Genomic DNA, 20,826 nt, shown 5'->3' on the forward strand with positions numbered 1-20,826 from the left:
CGCTTGGGGGTGGGGGTCGTGCTCCGCTGGAGGGAGGTGGCCGACGCACACAGGAGGGAAGGAGGAGAGGGGAGGCGGCGGGGTTCGCCATGGGAGGGAGGGGGGAGGGGAGGAGGAGAGGAGAGCGAGGGGAGAAAGAAAGGAGGCGGGGGTGAACAAAAAATGTCCACGAGGACTAGGGTTTCGGCTTAGGCGGGCTTGGGGTGAGGACAGCCGTTAGATCCGCAAAAATCCAACGGTGTTCCATCCACGATCCGCGTGAAATGCCCATGGACTAGTCAAAACGCAGTACACGCATACGATGTCATGACCATCTAAATTGGTCATGGTTAACTACAAAATTGGTCGTAGTTAACTAAAAATCAATTTTCTATTTTTCGAGTGCTCGAAATAAGTTTTTTTGTGAAGGACCTATAATATATTTGTTGCAAAATTGTATCAAATCATTTTTCTAAAATACTAGGTCATATTTAATTCACAATTGACCAAATAGTTGGGTGCAAAAAGTTTTGATCCACCTCTCGTGAAAAAAAACAAATTTTCGCCGATTCAGTTGGAAGCGGGTCAAATTTGAACTATAGCTGCCTTGTAGTTTGCTCTTTATTTTTTCCGAAAATTGTTTCTAGGTACATAAGTATCTATTAAATCAGAGAAAAACCAAAAGAATTTCTAAGATTCAACCACTAGCTAGGAACGGTTATTCCCGCCGTTTTGACCGCATTTTGAAACCGGCATAAAAATTCAAAAAAATCAAAAAACTGGGAAACCTTCGCATTGTGTCGTTATATGTGGCCAAGTTCCCAGGAAAAATAACAATCTTGTAATACGGCAATTATTTTTAAAAAGTGTTCTCAGAAACGAGCTATCAAGTGTGGAGATCAATGGCTTTCAAGCCAAATAATCAATTTAAGGCCACATTCATGGCATAGTTTGTTCAAATGATCTCATATTGTGCAAAAGGATGCATATTGAAATGGCAAACAATGTTGCCTAAGGAAGTTTTCATTTTCTTTGGACGAAAAAACCATTTTCCATTTTTCGAGTGCCCAAAAGGAGGTTTTTTTGTGAAGGACCTCCCAAATAATTGTTGCAAAATTGGACCAAATCATTTTTCTAAAATACTAGGCCATATTTAATGCACAATTTACCAAATGGTTGGGTGTCAATAGTTTTGATCCACCTCTTGTGAAAAAGACAAATTTCTGCCGATTCAATAGAAAGCGGGTCAAATTTGAACTGCGGCTGCCTCATAGTTTGCTATTTATTTTTTCCAAAAATCATTTCTAGGTACAAAAGTATCTATTTAATCAGAGAAACACCAAAAAAATTCCAAGATTCAACCACTAGCTAGGAACGGTCAAGCCCGCCGTTTTGACCGCATTTTGAAACAGGCATAAAAAATTCAAAAAAAATCAAAAAATTGGGAAGCCTTCGCATTGTGTCATTATATGTGACCAAGTTACCAGGAAAAATAAAAAACTTGTAATACAGCAATTATTTTTAAAAAGTGTTCTCAGAAATGAGCTATCATGCGTGGAGATTCATGGCTTTCAATCCAAATGATCAATCTTATGGCCACATTCATGGCATAGTTTGTTCAAATGATCTCATATTTTGCAAAAGGGTGCATATTGGAATTCCAAACAATGTTGCCTAAGGGACTTTTTATTTTCTTTGCACGGAAAATTCATTTTCCATTTTCCGAGTGCCCGAATTGAGTTCTTTTTGTGAAGGACCTACCATATATTTGTTGCAAAATTGGACCAAATCAATTTTGTAAAATACTAGGCCATATTTGATTCACAATTGACCAAATGTTTGGGTGTCAAAAGCCTTGATCCACCTCTGGTGAAAAAGACAAATTCCCGCCGATTCAGTAGGAAGCGGGTCAAATTTGAACTGCAGCTGCCTCATAGTTTGCTCTTTATTTTTTCAAGAAATCATTTCTAGATACATAAGTATGTATTTAATCAGAGAAATATTAAACTTTTTCCAAGATTCAACCACTAGTTAGGAACGGTCAAAACCGCCGTTTTCATCGCATTTCGAAACGGGCTTAAAAAAATAAAAAAAAATTGGGAAACCTTCGCATTGTGTCATTATATGTGATCGGTTGGCCAGCGCGACCAATTTCGATGATCGTGTACCTTTCATCCGAGCGCAACTTTCTCTTCGGGCCTCGTCTCGTTACCGAAGTGTTGCTCGATCCGGAGGGCTATAAAAGAAGAAAAAGAAGAGAGTTAATATGTGTACATACCAAAAACAATTAATGCATCAATTAGTATATATATATATACCTGGCCGGACTCCGTTCGGTCACCGAAGCCGTTATCACGGTGTACTTCCCCCTCCATTCGGTCACTGGAGCCGTCATCACGGTGTCCTTCCCCCTCCATTCGATCACCGGAACCGTCATCATGGTGTCCTTCCTCCTTCATTGTTTGATCATCGTTGTAGCCTGCTTATTCATCCTGTCTTTCCAGACCATCGATGCATGTGTCGTTGAAAACCACAAGACGGCATCACTTCCGTGTCCGATTATCTCCCCCAACATCGCTTCTTGTGCTTCGTCTCGGGGGTGTGGATCCATAGTTTCTGCAAATATTTACAACATGGCAATTATTATTCAAACATGACAGATGGATATATTAGTGGCAAACGTTGAACTAGCTAGCTAACCACAATAAGGAATCATATTAGTGGCCTGGCCTCGACGCTTCTCTAGGGTTTGGGGTGGCCTCGACGACAACGCTCTTTTAACTTGGTAAATTTGGGTGGCCTCAAGAGAGTTTGTTGATAGGGTAGGGGCGCAGAGGGAGGGGGTAGGATACCGGCATCATTTTTTTTCTAGGGTTTGGGTGTCGTCGAGAGTTTTAGTCGAGCGAGAGGGCCGGGGGAGGGGGTGCTCCCGTGGTATATATATCGACCGCCCCTCATGTCAAAGTTATCCGGGAGGGGGTTATATCGACAACGATGACATACATACATTCAGCGTACGGCACCTCCGCGTTCAGCACACGTTCAGCTCGGTGACGTCCCGCGAACTCATGATCCAGTAGAGCTTTGGGAAGAGCTTCGTCGGCACGACGGCGTGGTGACGGTGTTGATGAAGCTACCAACGCGGGGCTTCGCCTAAGCACCGCTATGATATGACCGAGGTGGATTATGGTGGAGGGGGCCACCACACACGGCTAAGAGATCAATGATCAATTGTTGTGTCTCCAAGGGGTCCCCCCTCCCTGTATATAAAGGATTGGAGGAGGGGGAGGGGGCCGGCCTCCGATGGCGCGCCCCATGAGGAGTCCTACTCCCACCGGGAGTAGGACCCCCCTTCCAAGTAGGAGTAGGAGAGGAGAAGGAAGGGAGAGAAGGAAAGGGGGGCGCCTCCCTCCCTCCTTGTCCAATTCGGACTAGAGGTGGAGGGGCCGCGCGGCTGCCCTGGCCGCCCCTCCTCTTCTCCCACTAAGGCCCATTAGGCCCAATATACTCCCTAGGGGGTTCCGGTAACCCCCCGGTACTCCGGTATATGTCCGAAACCTCCCAAAACACTTCCGGTGTCCGAACATAGTCGTCCAATATATCGATCTTTATGTATCGACCATTTCAAGACTCCTCGCCATGTCCGTGATCATATCTAGGATTCCGAACTACCTTCGGTACATCAAAACACAAAAACTCATAATACCGATCGTCACAGATCTTTAAGCGTGTGGACCCTACGGGTTCGAGAACCATGTATACATGACTGAGACACGTCTCCGGTCAATAACCAATAGCGGAACCTGGATGCTCATATTGGTTCCTACATATTCTACGAAGATCTTTATCGGTCAAACCACATAACAACATACGTTGTTCCCTTTGTCATCGGTATGTTACTTGCCCGAGATTCGATCGTCGGTATCTCAATACCTAGTTCAATCTCGTTACCAGCAAGTCTATTTACTCGTTTCGCAATGCATCATCCTGTAACTAAATCATTAGTCACATTGCTTGCAAGGCTTATAGTGATGTGCATTACCGAGAGGGCCCATAGGTACTTCTCCAACAATCGGAGTGACAAATTCTATTCTCGATCTATGCCAACTCAACGAACACCATCAGAGACACCTGTAGAGCACCTTTATAATCACCCAGTTATGTTGTGACGTTTGGTAGCACACAAAGGGTTCTTCTGGTAATCGGGAGTTGCGTAATCTCATAGTCATAGGAACATGTATAAGTCATGAAGAAAGCAATAGCAGTAAACTAAATGATCAAGTGCTAAGTTAACGGAATGGGTCATGCCAATCACATCATTCTCCTAATGATCTGATCCCGTTAATTAAATGACAACTCATGTCTATGGCTAGGAAACTCAACCATCTTTGATCAACAAGCTAGTCAAGTATAGGCATACTAGTGACACTATGTTTGTCTATGTATTCACACATGTATTATGTTTCCGGTTAATACAATTCTAGCATGAATAATAAACATTTATCATGATATGTGGAAATAAATAATAACTTTATTATTGCCTCTAGGGCATATTTCCTTCAGTCTCCCACTTGCACAAGAGTCAATAATCTAGATTACACAGTAATGATTCTAACACCCATGGAGTCTTGGTGTTGATCATGTTTTGCTCGTGGAAGAGGCTTAGTCAATGAGTCTGCAGCATTCGGCTCCGTATGTATCTTGCAAATCTGCAGCATCCCGGATGGAATTGAAGCGTCTCTTGATGTGCTTGGTTCTCTTGTGAAATCTGGATTCCTTTGCCAAGGCAATTGCACCAGTATTGTCACAAAAGATATTCATTGGACCCGATGCACTAGGTATGACACCTAGATCGGATATGAACTCCTTCATCCAGACTCCTTCATTTGTTGCTTCCGAAGCAGCTATGTACTCCGCTTCACACGTAGATCCTACCACGACGCTTTGTTTAGAACTGCTCCAACTAACAGCTCCACTGTTCAATATAAACACGTATCCGGTTTGCGATTTACAATCGTCTAGATTAGTGTCAAAGCTTGCATCGACGTAACCATTTACGACGAGCTCTTTGTCACCTTCATAAACGAGAAACATATCCTTAGTCCTTTTCAGGTATTTCAGGATGTTCTTGACCATTGTCTAGTGATCCACTCCTAGATTACCTTGGTACCTCCCTGCTAAACTAATAGCAAGGCACACATCAGGTCTGGTACACAGCATTGCATACATGATAGAGCCTATGGCTGAAGCATAGGGAACACTTCTCATTTTCTCTTTATCTTCTGCGGTGGTCGGGCATTGAGTCTTACTCAACTTCATACCTTGTAACACAGACAAGAACCCTTTCTTTGCTTGATCCATTTTGAACTTCTTCAAAACTTTATCAAGGTATGTGCTTTTTGAAAGTCCAATTAAGCGTCTTGATCTATCTCTATAGATCTTGATGCCCAATATATAAGCAACTTCTCTGAGGTCATTCATTGAAAAACTCTTATTCAAGTATCCTTTTATGCTATCCAGAAATTCTATATCATTTCGAAATCAACAATATGGCATCCACATATAATATTAGAAATGCTACAGAGCTCCCGCTCTCTTTCTTGTAAATATAGGCTTCTCCAAAAGTCTGTATAAAACCATATGCTTTGATCACACTATCAAAACGTTTATTCCAACTCCGAGAGGCTTGCACCAGTCCATCAATGGATCGCTGGAGCTTGCACACTTTGTTATCACCCTTTGGATCGAAAAAACCTTCTGGTTGCATCATATACAACTCTTCTTCCAGAAATCCATTCAGGAATGCAGTTTTGACATCCATTTGCCAAATTTCATAATCATAAAATGCGTCAATTGCTAACATGATTCGGGCAGACTTAAGCATCGCTACAGGTGAGAAAGTCTCATCATAGTCAACCCCTTGAACTTGTCGAAAACCTTTCGCAACAAGTGGAGCTTTGTATATAGTAACATTACCGTCAGCGTCAGTCTTCTTCTTGAAGATCCATTTATTCTCGATGGCTTGCCGATCATCGGGCAAGTCAACCAAAGTCCACACTTTGTTCTCATACATGGATCCCATCTCAGATTTCATGGCCTCAAGCCATTTTGCGGAATCTGGGCTCACCATTGCTTCTTCATAGTTCGTAGGTTCACCATGGTCAAGTGACATGACTTCCAGAACAGCATTACCATACCACTCTGGTGTGGATCTTACTCTAGTTGACCTACGAGGTTCGATAGTAACTTGATCTGAAGTTTCATGATCATCATCATTAGCTTCCTCACTAATTGGTGTAGGTGTCACAGGAACCGGTTTCTGTGATGAACTACTTTCCAATAAGGGAGCAGGTACAATTACCTCATCAAGTTCTACTTTCCTCCCACTCACTTCTTTCGAGAGAAACTCCTTCTCTAGAAAGGATCCATTCTTAGCAACAAATGTCTTGCCTTCGGATCTGTGATAGAAGGTGTACCCAATAGTTTCCTTTGGGTATCCTATGAAGATGCATTTCTCTGATTTGGGTTCGCGCTTATCAGGTTGAAGTTTTTTCACATAAGCATCGCAACCCCAAATTTTAGGAAACGTCAACTTTGGTTTCTTGCCAAACCACAGTTCATAAGGCGTCATCTCAATGGATTTCAATGGTGCCCTATTTAACATGAATGCAGCCGTCTCTAAAGCATAACCCCAAAACGATAGCAGTAAATCAGTAAGAGACATCATAGATCGCACCATATCTAGTAAAGTACGATTACGATGTTTGGACACACCATTATGCTGTGGTGTTTCGTGTAGCGTGAGTTGCGAAACTATTCCACATTGTTTCAAATGCATACCAAACTCGTTACTCAAATATTCTCCTCCATGATTAGATCATAGAAACTTTATTTTCTCGTTACGATGATTTTCCACTTGACTCTGAAATTCTTTGAACTTTTCAAATGTTTCAGACTTATGTTTCATTAAGTAGATATACCGATATCTGCTCAAATCATCTGTGAAGGTGAGAAAATAATGATGCCCGCCGTGAGCCTCAGTATTCATTGGACCACATACATCAGTATGTATGATTTCCAATAAATCTGTTGCTCTCTCCATTGTTCCGGAGAACGGCGTTTTAGTCATCTTGCCCATGAGGCATGGTTCGCAAGTACCAAGTGATTCATAATCAAGAGTTTGAAGAAGTCCATCAATATGGAGTTTCTTCATGCGCTTTACACCAATATGACCTAAACAGCAGTGCCACAAATAAGTTGCACTATCATTATCAACGCTGCATCTTTTGGCTTCAACATTATGAATATGTGTATTACTACTATCGAGATTCAACACAAATAGACCATTCCTCAAGAGTGCATGACCATAAAAGATATTACTCATATAAATAGAACAACCATTATTCTCATATTTAAATGAATAATCGTCTCGCATCAAACAAGATCCAGATATAATGTTCATGCTTAACGCTGGCACCAAATAACAATTATTCAGGTCTAAAATTAATCCTGAAGGTAGATGTAGAGGTAGCGTGCCGACGACGATCACATCGACTTTGGAACCATTTCCCACACGCATCGTCACCTCGTCCTTAGCTAATCTTCGCTCAATCTGTAGTCCCAGTTTCGAGTTGCAAATATTAGCAACAGAACTAGTATCAAATACCCAGGTGCTACTGCGAGCTCTAGTAAGGTACACATCAATAACATGTATATCACATATACCTTTGTTCACCTTACCATCCTTCTTATCCGCAAATACTTGGGGCAGTTCCACTTCCAGTGACCAGTCTATTTGTAGTAGAAGCACTCAGTCTCAGGCTTAGGTCTAGACTTGGGTTTCTTCTCCTGAGCAGCAACTTGTTTGCCGTTCTTTTTGAAGTTCCCCTTTCTTCTTCCCTTTGCCTTTTTTTCTAGAAACTGGTGGTCTTGTTGACCATCAACACTTGATGCTCCTTCTTGATTTCTACCTCCGCAGCCTTTAGCATTGCGAAGAGCTCGGGAATTGTCATATCCATCCCTTCCATATTATAGTTCATCACGAAGCTCTTGTAGCTTCATGGCAGTGATTGAAGAATTCTATCAATGACACTATCATCCGGCAGATTAACTCCCAATTGAATCAAGTGATTGTAGTACCCAGACATTCTGAGTATATGTTCACTGACAGAACTATTCTCCTCCATCTTGCAGCTGTAGAACTTATTGGAGACTTCGTATCTCTTAGACCGGGCATTTGCTTGAAATATCAACTTCAACTCCTGGAACATCTCATATGCTCCATGACGTTCAAAACGTCGTTGAAGTCTCGGTTCTAAGCCGTAAAGCATGGCACACTGAACTATCGAGTAGTCATCAGCTTTGCTCTGCCAGACATGCTTAACGTCATCAGTAGCATCTACAGCAGGCCTGGCACCTAGCGGTGCTTCCAGGACGTAATTCAACTATGCAGGAATGAGGATAATCCTCAAGTTACGGACCCAGTGCGTGTAATTGCTACCATCATCTTTCAACTTCGCTTTCTCAAGGAACGCATTAAAATTCAATGGAACAACAGCACGGGCCATCTATCCACAACAACATAGAAAAGCAAAATACTATCAGGGACTAAGTTCATGATAAATTTAAGTTCAATTAGTCGTATTTACTTAAGAACTCACACTTAGATAGATATCCCTCTAATCATCTAAGTGATCACGTGATCCAAATCAACTAAACCATAACCGATCATCACGTGAAATGGAGTGGTTTTCAAAGGTGAACATCACTATGTTGATACTATCTACTATATGATTCACGCTCGACCTTTCGGTCTCAGTGTTCTGAGGCCATATTTGTATATGCTAGGCTCGTCAAGTTTAACCCGAGTATTATGCGTCTGCAAAACTGGCTTGCACCCGTTGTATAAGAACGTCGAGCTTATCACACCCGATCATCACATGGTGTCTCGGCACGACGAACTTTTGCAACGGTGCATTCTCAGGGAGAACACTTGTACCTTGAATTTTTTTTAGTGAGAGATCATCTTACAATGCTACCGTCAATCAAAGCAGAATAAGATGCATAAAGGATAATCATCACATGCAATCAATATAAGTGATATGATATGGCCATCATCATCTTGTGCCTTTGATCTCCATCTCCAAAGCATCGTCATGATTACTGATACGTCCCCAATGTATCAATAATTTTTGATTGTTCCATGCTATTATATTATCTGTTTTGGATGTTTATGGGCTTTACTAAACACTTTATATTATTTTTGGGACTAACCTATTAACCGGATGCCCAGCCCAAATTGTTGTTTTCTTGCCTATTTCAGTGTTTCGAAGAAAAGGAATATCAAACGGAGTCCAAATGGAATGAAACCTTTGGGAGAGTTACTTTTGGAACGGAAGCAATCAAAGAGACTTGGAGTAGACGTCGGGGAAGCTTCGAGGAAGCCACAAGGTAGGGAGGCGCACCCCCCACTCTCGTGGGCCCCTCATGGCTCCCCTGACCGACTTATTTCGCCTATATATGTCCATATACCCTAAAAACATCAGGGAGCAGAATAGATCGGGAGTTCCACCGCCAAAAGCCTCTGTAGCCACCGAAAACCAATCTAGACCCGTTCCAGCACCCTACCGGAGGGGGGAATCCCTCTTCGGTGACCATCATCATCATCCCGGCGCTCTCCATGACGAGGAGGGAGTAGTTCACCCTCGGGGCTGAGAGTATTTACCAGTAGCTATGTGTTTGATCTCTCTCTCTCTCTCGTGTTCTTGACTCGGTACGATCTTGATGTATTGCGAGCTTTGCTATTATAGTTGGATCTTATGATGTTTCTCCCCCTCTACTCTCTTGTAATGGATTGAGTTTTCCCTTTGAAGTTATCTTAACAGATTGAGTCTTTAAGGATTTGAGAACACTTGATGTATGTCTTGCATGTGCTTATCTATGGTGACAATGGGATATCACGTGATCCGCTTGATGTATGTATTGGTGATCAGCTTGTGAGTTCCGTGACCTCGGGAACTTATGCATAGGGGTTGGCACACGTTTTTGTCTTGACTCTCTGATAGAAACTTTGGGGCACTCTTTGAGGTTCTATGTGTTGGTTGAATAGATGAATCTGAGATTGTGTGATGCATATCATATAATCATACCCACGGATACTTGAGGTGACATTAGAGTATCTAGGTGACATTAGGGTTTTGGTTGATTTGTGTCTTAAGGTGTTATTCTAGTAAGAAATCTTGAATAATATCGATCAGAAAGAATAACTTTGAGATGGTTTCGTACCCTACAATAATCTCTTCATTTGTTCTCCACTATTAGTGACTTTAGAGTGACTCTTGTTGCATGTTGAGGGATAGTTATATGATCTTATTATGTTATTATTATTGAGAGAACTTGCACTAGTGAAAGTATGAACCCTAGGCCTTGTTTCCTAGAATCGCAATACCATTTACGCTCATTTTTATCGCTTGCTACCTTGCTATTTTTATATTTTCAGATTACAAAAACCTTTATCTACCATCCATATTGCACTTGTATCACCATCTCTTTGCCGAACTTGTGCACCTATACAATTTACCATTGTATTGGGTGTGTTGGCGACACAAGATACCCTTTGTTATTTGGTTGCAGGGTTGTTTGAGAGAGACCACATCTTCAACCTACGCCTCCCATGGATTATAAACCTTAGTTCATCCACTTGAGGGAAATTTGCTACTGTCCTACAAACCTCTGCACTTGGAGGCCCAACAACTTCTACAAGAAGAAGGTTGTATAGTAGACATCAAGCTCTTTTCTGGCACCGTTGTCGGGGAGGTTAGCACTTGTAGGTATATATTTAGATCTTGCAATCGAATGTTATTGTTTCTTGTTTTATCACTAGTATAGTCTATAAAATAAAAATAAAAAATGGAATTGAGGGTACCTCATATGCTTCATATTTTTAATATCTTTCATGAAAATAAGGATTTCGATAATTGTGCCAAAATGCTAGAAGAAGAATGCATTAGAATGTTTGGCACTAAATCTTTGGATGATGAGCATGATTGCAATATTGTTAGTATGGATTCTATGAATACCCATGATGCTAATGATATGCAAAGCCACAAGCTTGGGGATGCTATGTTTGATGAAGATGATATTTTTTGTCCCCCAAGTTTTGATGAGCAAATTTATTTTGATGATAGCATGCCTCCTATTTATGATGATTATATTGATGAATGTGGGTTTGGAAGAGTGTCAACTATAGGAAGTAATGATCCCACTATTTTGGAGGGTGTTGAATCTTATTGTGATAATTATAAAAGTGGGTTTGGAGAGGTCATGACTTTAGTTAATGTTAATCCCACTATTTTGGAAGAGTGTCAACTTTTCATACACGTGGATCGTGTTAAGAATATGTTTTGTGATAGCTATATTGTTGAATTTTCTTATGATCCTACATGTAATTATTATGAGGGAGGAACATATGCTTGTAGGAATTGCAATAATATCGAGTTTCCTCTCTATGTGCTTAAAGTTATGAAGTTATGCTTGTTTTGCCTTCCTATGCTAGTTGATTATTGTTCCCATAAATTGTTTGCTCACAAAATCCCTATGCATAGCAAGTGGGTTAGTCTTAAATGTGCTAGTTATATTATTCATGATGCTCTCTTTATGTTACAATTCTTATCTTTTATGTGAGCATCATTGAAATCATCATGCCTAGCTAGGGGCGTTAAACGATAGCGCTTGTTGGGAGGCAACCCAATTTTATTTTTGTTCCTTGATTTTTGTTCCTGTTTGGTAATAAATAATCTATCTAGCCTCTGGTTAGATGTGGTTTTATGTTTTAATTAGTGTTTGTGCCAAGTAGAACATTTGGGAAGACTTGGGGAAAGTCTTTGCGATCTTGCTGTAAAAAACAGAAACTTTAGCGCTCACGATATTAGCTGCCATTTTTTATTTGAGAGTGATATTTTGTTAATTATTTTTGAAGATGATTAATAGATGAATTCCTCACGTCAAGAAATTTATTTTAGAATTTTTGGGGTTCCAGAAGTATACGTTTGATCCAGATTACTACAGACTGTTCTGTTTTTGACAGATTCTGTTTTCTATGTGTTGTTTGCTTATTTTGATGAATCTATGAGTAGTATCGGAGGGTATGAACCATAGAGAAGTTGGAATACAGTAGATATTACACCAATATAAATTTATAATGAGTTCACAACAGTACCTAAGTGGTGATTTATTTTCTTATACGAACGGAGCTTACGAGTTTTTAGTTGAGTTTTGTGATGTGAAGTTTTCAAGTTTTGGGTAAAGATTCAATGGATTATGAACAAGGATTGGCAAGAGCCTAAGCTTGGGGATGACCAAGGCACCCCACGGTAAAATCCAAGGACACCAAAAAGCCTAAGCTTGGGGATGCCCTGGAAGGCATCCCCTCTTTTGTCTTCGTTCATCGGTAACTTTACTTGGAGCTATATTTTTATTCACCACGTGATATGTGTTTTGCTTGGAGCATCTTGTATGATTTGAGTCTTTGCTTTTTAGTTTACCACAATCATCCTTGCTTTACACACCTTTTGAGAGAGACACACATAATTGGAATTTATTAGAATACTCTATGTGCTTCACTTATATCTTTTGAGCTATATAGTTTTTGCTCTAGTGCTTCACTTATATCTTTTAGAGCACAGTGGTGGTTTTATTTTATAGAAATAATTGATCTCTCATGCTTCACTTATATATTTTGAGAGTCCTTTAGAACAACACGGTAATTTTCTTTTGCTATAATAAAACAACTTTCATATAAGTTCATTGAATACTAAGAGAAGTTTGATACTCGATGATTGTTTTGAGATATGGAGATAGTGATATTAAAGTTGTGCTAGTTGAGTAGTTGTGAATTTGATAAATACTTGTGTTGAAGTTTGCAAGTCCAGTAGCATGCATGTATGGTAAACATTGTGTAACAAATTTGAAACATGAGGTGTTATTTGATTGTCTTCCTTATGAGTGGCGGTCAGGGACGGGCGATGGTCTTTTCCTACCAATCTATCCCCCTAGGAGAATGCGCGTAGTACTTGGTTTTTGATGAATTCTAGATTTTTGCAATAAGTATGTGAGTTCTTTATGACTAATGTTGAGTCCATGGATTATACGCACTCTCACCCTTCCATCATTGCTAGCCTCTTCGGTACCGTGCATTGCCCTTTCTCACCTTAAGAGTTGGTGCAAACTTCGCCGGTGCATCCGAACCCCGTGATATGATACGCTCTATTACACATAATCCTCCTTATATCTTCCTCAAAACAGCCACCATACCTACCTATTATGGCATTTCCATAGCCATTCCGAGATATATTGCCACGCAACTTTCCACCATTCCGTTTATTACGATATGCATCATCATTGTCATATTGCCTTGCATGATCATGTAGTTGACATCGTATTTGTGGCAAAGCCACCGTTCATAATTCTTTCATACATGTCACTCATGAGTCATTTCCCGGTACACCGCCGGAGGCATTCATATAGAGTCATATCTTGTTCTAGTATCGAGTTGTAATCATTGAGTTGTAAATAAATAGAAGTGTGATGATCATCATTAATAGAGAATTGTCCCAAAAAGAAGAAGAAGAAAATAAAGAATAAAAGAGAAAGGCCAAAAAAAGGCCCAAAAAATAAAATAAAAAGGGTCAATGCTACTATCCTTTTTTCCACACTTGTGCTTCAAAGTAGCACCATGATCTTTATGACAGAGAGTCTCTTGTTTTGTCACTTTCATATACTAGTGGGAATTTTTCATTATAGAACTTGGCTTGTATATTCCAACAATGGGCCTCCTCAAGTGCCCTAGGTCTTCGTGAGCAAGCAAGTTGGATGCACACCAACTTAGTTTCTTTTTTTGAGCTTTCATACATTTATAGCTCTAGTGCCACTAGTAGAAAACAGGGCTTTCGTTCGGGCCAGATAAGCCCATTAGTCCCGGTTCACTCACGTACTAGGAGTAATGTGAGCATTGGTCCCGGTTCATGCGGCTAAAGGCATTAGTCCCGGTTCAAATGAGCCCTTTAGTCCCGGTTTGAGACACGAACCGGGACTAAAGGGTGCGATGCGCTTTAGTCCCGGTTCGTATCTCAAACCGGGACTAAAGATTACACCTTTAGTCCTGGTTTGAGACACGAACCGGGACTAAAGGGTGCAATGCCCTTTAGTCCTGGTTAGTGTCTCAAACCGGGACTAAAGGTCCCAGTTTCAAAACTTCAAAAATTAAAATTCTTCGAGATGTAGTTATATTACTACATCTACTACTTAGGAAAATTTAAAAACTTAAATTTGGACATGTTTTGCAAAAAAAAGTGTCATGAAAAAGTAAAACGGCCGCATCCGATTTTGACAGCCTATGGCTTGTTTCGAAAATTTTAGAATCCTCAAATTCTAAAAGGAAAAAAAGTTATGCTCAAATTTCAGTTTTTTTTAATTTTGGTTAAATCAGGTCAAACTACTTATTCAAGAAGTATTAGTGTTACTAAATAATTATTCAAGAATATTAGTGTTTCTAAGTAATTATTATAGTTTTTTTTGAATATTGGTCAAATCTGGTCAAACTATGGTCACACTACTTATTCAAGAAATATTAGTGTTACTACATAATTATTCAAGAATATTAGTGTTACTAAATAATTATTTCAATTTTTTGAATTTTGGTCAAATATGGTCAAACTGTGGTCGAACTACTTATTTAAGAAATATTAGTGTTACTAAATAATTACTGTTTTGGAATGACATCTTACTATTGTGAAATTATGGTCAAATTACTTCATGCTCAAGCTAAGCTCCTGATGGTTAATAGGATTGGCATCTTAATATTGTCAGGAAAACAATAAGTGCAGACTTGAAAACGAGGGGGAATAGAACCCGGAAGTTAAGCGTGCTTAGACTGGAGTAGTGAGAGGATGGGTGACCGGCCGGGAAATTAGATGATTTGTAATGATGAGGGGTGATTGGAGATTATAGGTTAAATAGAGCAGTGATGAGGGGTGATTAGAGATTAAAGTAGAAAATAATTCAGAAATTTGAAAACCAAAAAAAAATAAAAAAAATAAAAAAATTATGGAAAAATACCTTTAGTCCCGGTTGGTAGCTCCAAACAGTGGCCACGTGGACAACCTTTAGTCCCGGTTCGTGTAAGAACCGGGACTAAATGGGGAGGCTTTAGTAACGAACCGGGACTAAAGGCCCTCTAGAACCGTGACAAATGGCCCTTTTTCTACTAGTGTGCATCCGTTGCATGGCAATCCCTACTCCTTGCATTGACATCAATTGATGGGCATCTCCCTAGCCCATTGATTAGCCGCGTCAATGTGAGACTTTCTCCTTTTTGTCTTCTCCACATAACCCCCTTCCATTGTATTCTATTCCACCCATAGTGCTATATCCATGGCTCACGCTCATGTATTGCGTGAAAGTTGAAAAAAGTTTGAGATCACTAAAGTATGAAACAATTGTTTGGCTTGTCATCGGGGTTGTGCATGATGAGAGCATTCTTGTGTGACAAAAATGGAGCATGACCAAACTATATGATTTTGTAGGGATGAACTTTCTTTGGCCATGTTATTTTGAGAAGACATGATTGCTTAGTTAGTATGCTTGAAGTATTATTATTTTTATGTCAATATTAAACTTTTATCTTGAATCTTTCGGATCTGAATATTCATGCCACAATAAAGAAAAATACATTGAGAAATATGTTAGGAAGCATTCCACATCAAAAATTCTGTTTTTATCATTTACCTACTCGAGGACAAGCAGGAATTAAGCTTGGAGATGCTGATACGTCTCCGACGTATCTATAATTTTTTATTGTTCCATGCTATTATATTATCTGTTTTGGATGTTTATGGGCTTTACTAAACAGTTTTATATTATTTTTGGGACTTACCTATTAACCGGAGGCCCAGCCCAAATTGTTGTTTTCTCGCCTATTTCGGTGTTTCGAAGAAAAGGAATATCAAACAGAGTCCAAACGGAATGAAAACTTCGGGGGATTTATTTTTGGAACGGAAGCAATCCTGGAGACTTGGAGTAGACGTCACGGAAGCTTCGAGGAAGCCACGAGGCAGGGAGGCGCGCCCTACCCCCTGGGCACGCCCCCCACCCTCGCGGGCCCGTCGTGGCTCCCCTGACCGACTTCTTTGGCCTATATATGTCCATATACCCTAAAAACATCAGGGAGCGGAATAGATCGGGAGTTCCGCCGCCAGAAGCCTCCGTAGCCGCCGAAAACCAATCTAGACCCGTTCCGGCACCGTCTTCATCATCCCTCTCCGGTGGCCATCTTCATCATCCCGGCGCTCTCCATGAAGAGGAAGGAGTAGTTCACCCTCGGGGCTGAGGGTATGTACTAGTAGCTATATGTTTGATCTCTCTCTCTCTCTCATGTTCTTGACTCGGTACGATCTTGATCTATCGTGATCTTTGCTATTATAGTTGGATCTTATGATGTTTCTCCCCCTCTACTCTCTTGTAATGGATTGATTTTTCCCTTTGAAGTTATCTTGTCGGATTGAGTCTTTAAGGATTTGAGAACACTTGATGTATGTCTTGCATGTGCTTATCTGTGGTGACAATGGGATATCACGTGATCCACTTGATGTATGTTTTGGTGATCAACTTTCGAGTTTCGTGACCTCGTGAACTTATGCATAGGGGTTGGCACACGTTTTCATCTTGACTCTCCGGTAGAATCTTTGGGGCACTCTTTGAGGTTCTATGTGTTGGTTGAATAGATGAATCTGGGATTGTGTGATGCATATCGTATAATCATACCCACGGGTACTTGAGGTGACATTGGAGTATCTAGGTGACATTAGGGGTTTGGTTGATTTGTGTCTTAAGGTGTTATTCTAGTACGAACTCTTGAATAGATCGATAAGAAAGAATAACTTTGAGGTGGTTTCGTACCCTACAATAATCTCTTCGTTTGTTCTCCGCTATTAGTGACTTTGGAGTGACTCTTTGTTGCATGTTGAGGGATAGTTATATGATCTTATTATGTTATTATTATTGAGATAACTTGCACTAGTGAAAGTATGAACCCTAGGCCTTGTTTCCTAGCATTGCAAAACCGTTTATGCTCATTTTTATCGCTTGCTACCTTGCTGTTTTTACATATTCAGATTACAAAAACCTTTATCTACCATCTATATTGCACTTGCATCACCATCTCTTCGCCGAACTAGTGCACCTATATAATTTACCATTGTATTGGGTGTGTTGGTGACACAAGAGACTCTTTGTTATTTGGTTGCAGGGTTGTTTGAGAGAGACCATCTTCAACCTACATCTCCCACGGATTGATAAACCTTAGGTCATCCACTTGAGGGAAATTTGCTACTGTCCTACAAACCTCTGCACTTGGAGGCCCAACAACGTCTATAAGAAGAAGGTTGTGTAGTAGACATCAATCACCATCGTCACCGGCGCGACACCTTGATCTCCATCGTAGCATCGTTGTCGTCTCGCCAACTATTGCTTCTACAACTATCGCTACTGCTTAGTGATAAATTAAAGCAATTACATGGCGATTGCATTTCATACAATAAAGCGACAACCATATGGCTCCTGCCAGTTGCCGATAACTCCGTTACAAAACATGATCATCTCATACAATAAAATATAGCATCATGCCTTGATCATATCACATCACAACATGCCATGCAAAAACAAGTTAGACGTCCTCTACTTTGTTGTTGCAAGGTTTACGTGGCTGCTACGGGCTGAGTAAGAACCGTTCTTACCTACGCATCACAACCACAACGATAGTTCGTCACGTTAGTGATGTTTTAACCTTCAACAAGGACCGGGCGTAGTCACACTCGGCTCAACTAAAATTGGAGAAACTGACACCCGCCAGCCACCTGTGTGCAAAGCACGTCGGTAGAACCCGTCTCACGTAAGCGTACGCGTAATGTCAGTCCGAGGTGCTTCATCCAACAATACCGCCGAACCAAAGTGTGACATGCTGGTAAGCAGTATGACTTATATCGCCCACAACTCACTTGTGTTCTACTCATGCATATAACATCTACGCATAAACCTGGCTCTGATACCACTATTGGGGAACATAGTAATTTCAAAAAAATTCCTACGCACACGCAAGATCATGGTGATGCATAACAACGAGAGGGGAGAGTATCGTCTATGTACCCTCGTAGACCGTAAGCAGAAGCGTTATGACAATGCGGTTGATGTAGTCGTACGTCTTCACGAGCAACCGATCCTTAGTACCGAACGTACGGCACCTCCGCGTTCAGCACATGTTCAGCTCGGTGACGTCCTGCGAACTCACGATCCAGTAGAGCTTTGGGAAGAGCTTCGTCAGCATGATGGCATGGTGACGGTGTTGATGAAGCTACCGACGCAGGGCTTTGCCTAAGCACCGCTACAATATGACCGAGGTGGACAGTGGTGGAGGGGGGCACCGCACACGGCTACACTAGTACATAACCGGGCAATAGCACCAGTTCATAAGGCCATTTAGTGCCGGTTCGGTAACCGGCACTAAATTGTAGGCACTAAAGCCCCCCCTCCCGTTAGTACCGGTTCAGCATGAACCGGTGCTAAAGGGAAACCACGTGGCACAAGCCAGCTCCGTCGGCGCGTAGGACATTAGTACCAGTTGGTAACACCAACCGGTACTAAATGTTTGGGTGTGTTTTGGTTTTATTTTTTATTTTTACTTTAATTTTGTGTTTTCAATTTAATTTAGTGATTGTTTTACATTATAATGAGTTGTTAAATTATTAGGTGATTAGTTTGACTGGATGCGTGGATCCTAGCAAAGTCATCAAGTATATGTCATATCCATATTATATATACTTGATCACCTACTTAAGTGATCGAGGTAATATGGATATGGCATATACTTGATCACTTAGCTAGAATCCATCCAGTTGAAACTAATATGCAATTTCTTTCATAAATGATATAATAACTCATCATCATCATCATATTAATTAATATAAAAACTCTTGCATCATATATATCATCGCCAACGGTTTTCATAGCAAAGATATCATCGAGTTCAACATGGTAATGATATTATAAGTGTTCATAACACCACAAAAGCAAATCACTCTTTGAGATTAAGTTCAGGACGAAGAACACGGACATGAGAGGACAAGTACTAAGAGCATGAACCTGCTAATTAATCACTCCTGCTGCTCTCTCTCAGGTAAAATAGCATAGAACATGTATAGCTTTGCTGATTCATCATATTGGAGCATGCAGATGAACCTGTCTCCTAATCATGGGTTGCGCTTCTGATTGCTGCCCCCTAGTACTTCTCTGTGATCATTCACAATTTTGCTCCAGTCTTTTATTATTAAGCATTCCTCGCTATTAGAAATCCTGAATGCACTAAAGTGCATTGTAGGATATCTTGTCCGTAAGCTAACAATATTCATGGTACCTTTAGTCTCGATCCAATCAGGCACAACATTCATCGGGAGTCCCTGTTGAAGAACATCGTATAGTAACATACTTAGCAATGAAGTTTAGCTTAAAAAATAATGTATGCAAAAGATGCACTCAGGAGAAATAGTAGAAATCTTACCATATTTCCTAAATATATGTGACCGTAATTCAGTACGAACACTATTGGTCGCATGTTTTGACTACTAACATTTCTAAGTGCAGGAAAGAAATTTGTCTTGACAGCATCAAGATCCTCAAGCCATGAAACATAATGACTTGTCTCCTCGCAGTTTAGTTCAGCCCCGGGACAGTGGACGGTCCTGTCTACCAAGCGCCGGACATGTTTGCTTGATTGGAAGTAAGCTGTCAATATAAATTGAGATCTATTAATTATTCAACTGGTTCAAATAATCTCATATCGAAGACATAAATATGGTTGAGAAACTCAGATAATGGTAGAACTGGAGGCGTCTGCACATCGACCCAGATGTCTCTATTACCTTCAATATCATCTTCCGGACGAATATCAAAGGTGATAACCATATCAGGCTCAAATGCATAAGCCTTGCATAGTGCTTGCCAAGTTTTGCATTCAAAATAGGTGTATGTGTCTGCATTGTATAATTTGACGTTGAAGGTATAACCATGCTCGGTCTTCAAGTAAACTCTTTTTACCTCCATAGTTTCATTAGGACTGAAACCTATCTTATCCAAGACAAAAATTCTTACATGGCAGGGGATACGCTAGTAGAATAGTGAAAATTAAAATTAAAAGTTGAAGCAAATGAAGCATAAGTCATGCTTAATTACGAAAAAAGACTTGTCGTTGTGACTTACTGTATCCACTTCGAAGTTCTCATCCAGCTTGATGCTGAAGCGTCTATCATCAATTAGAAAATTTCTGCCGCACAGGCCGCGCTGGTCTTCGCAGTATTCGCACATAATGAAATCGTGTTCGTCGTCAGACGACATTCCTATGTTCATAGGTGAAACATTAAGCACTTATTAGTTCTATTAATTCAACTAATTCTGTTAATTCAACTAGTTCAACTAATTAATTCAACTAATTCAACTAAGCACTTACGAAGAATATACCTAATTAATTGAACTAATTCAACTAACTAGTTCAACTAATTAATTCAACTAAACTAGTTCTATTAATTTTCTTACTAAAAAAAGGTAGCTAGTTCTATATAATAAAATGTTAATTAGATAATGAAGTCTCATATAACTAAATTAAATATATACCTAACATATAATTTATATCTAATTCATCTAACATTTGACATTAATATCTAACATATGTTCATATATAGGTGAAACATTAAACACTTACTAGTTCTATTAATTCAACTAAATAAACTAGTTCTATTAATTCAA

The sequence above is a fragment of the Triticum dicoccoides genome, chromosome 1A (genome assembly GCF_002162155.2).
Source record: "Triticum dicoccoides isolate Atlit2015 ecotype Zavitan chromosome 1A, WEW_v2.0, whole genome shotgun sequence".
In the NCBI taxonomy this organism is placed as follows: domain Eukaryota; kingdom Viridiplantae; phylum Streptophyta; class Magnoliopsida; order Poales; family Poaceae; genus Triticum; species Triticum dicoccoides.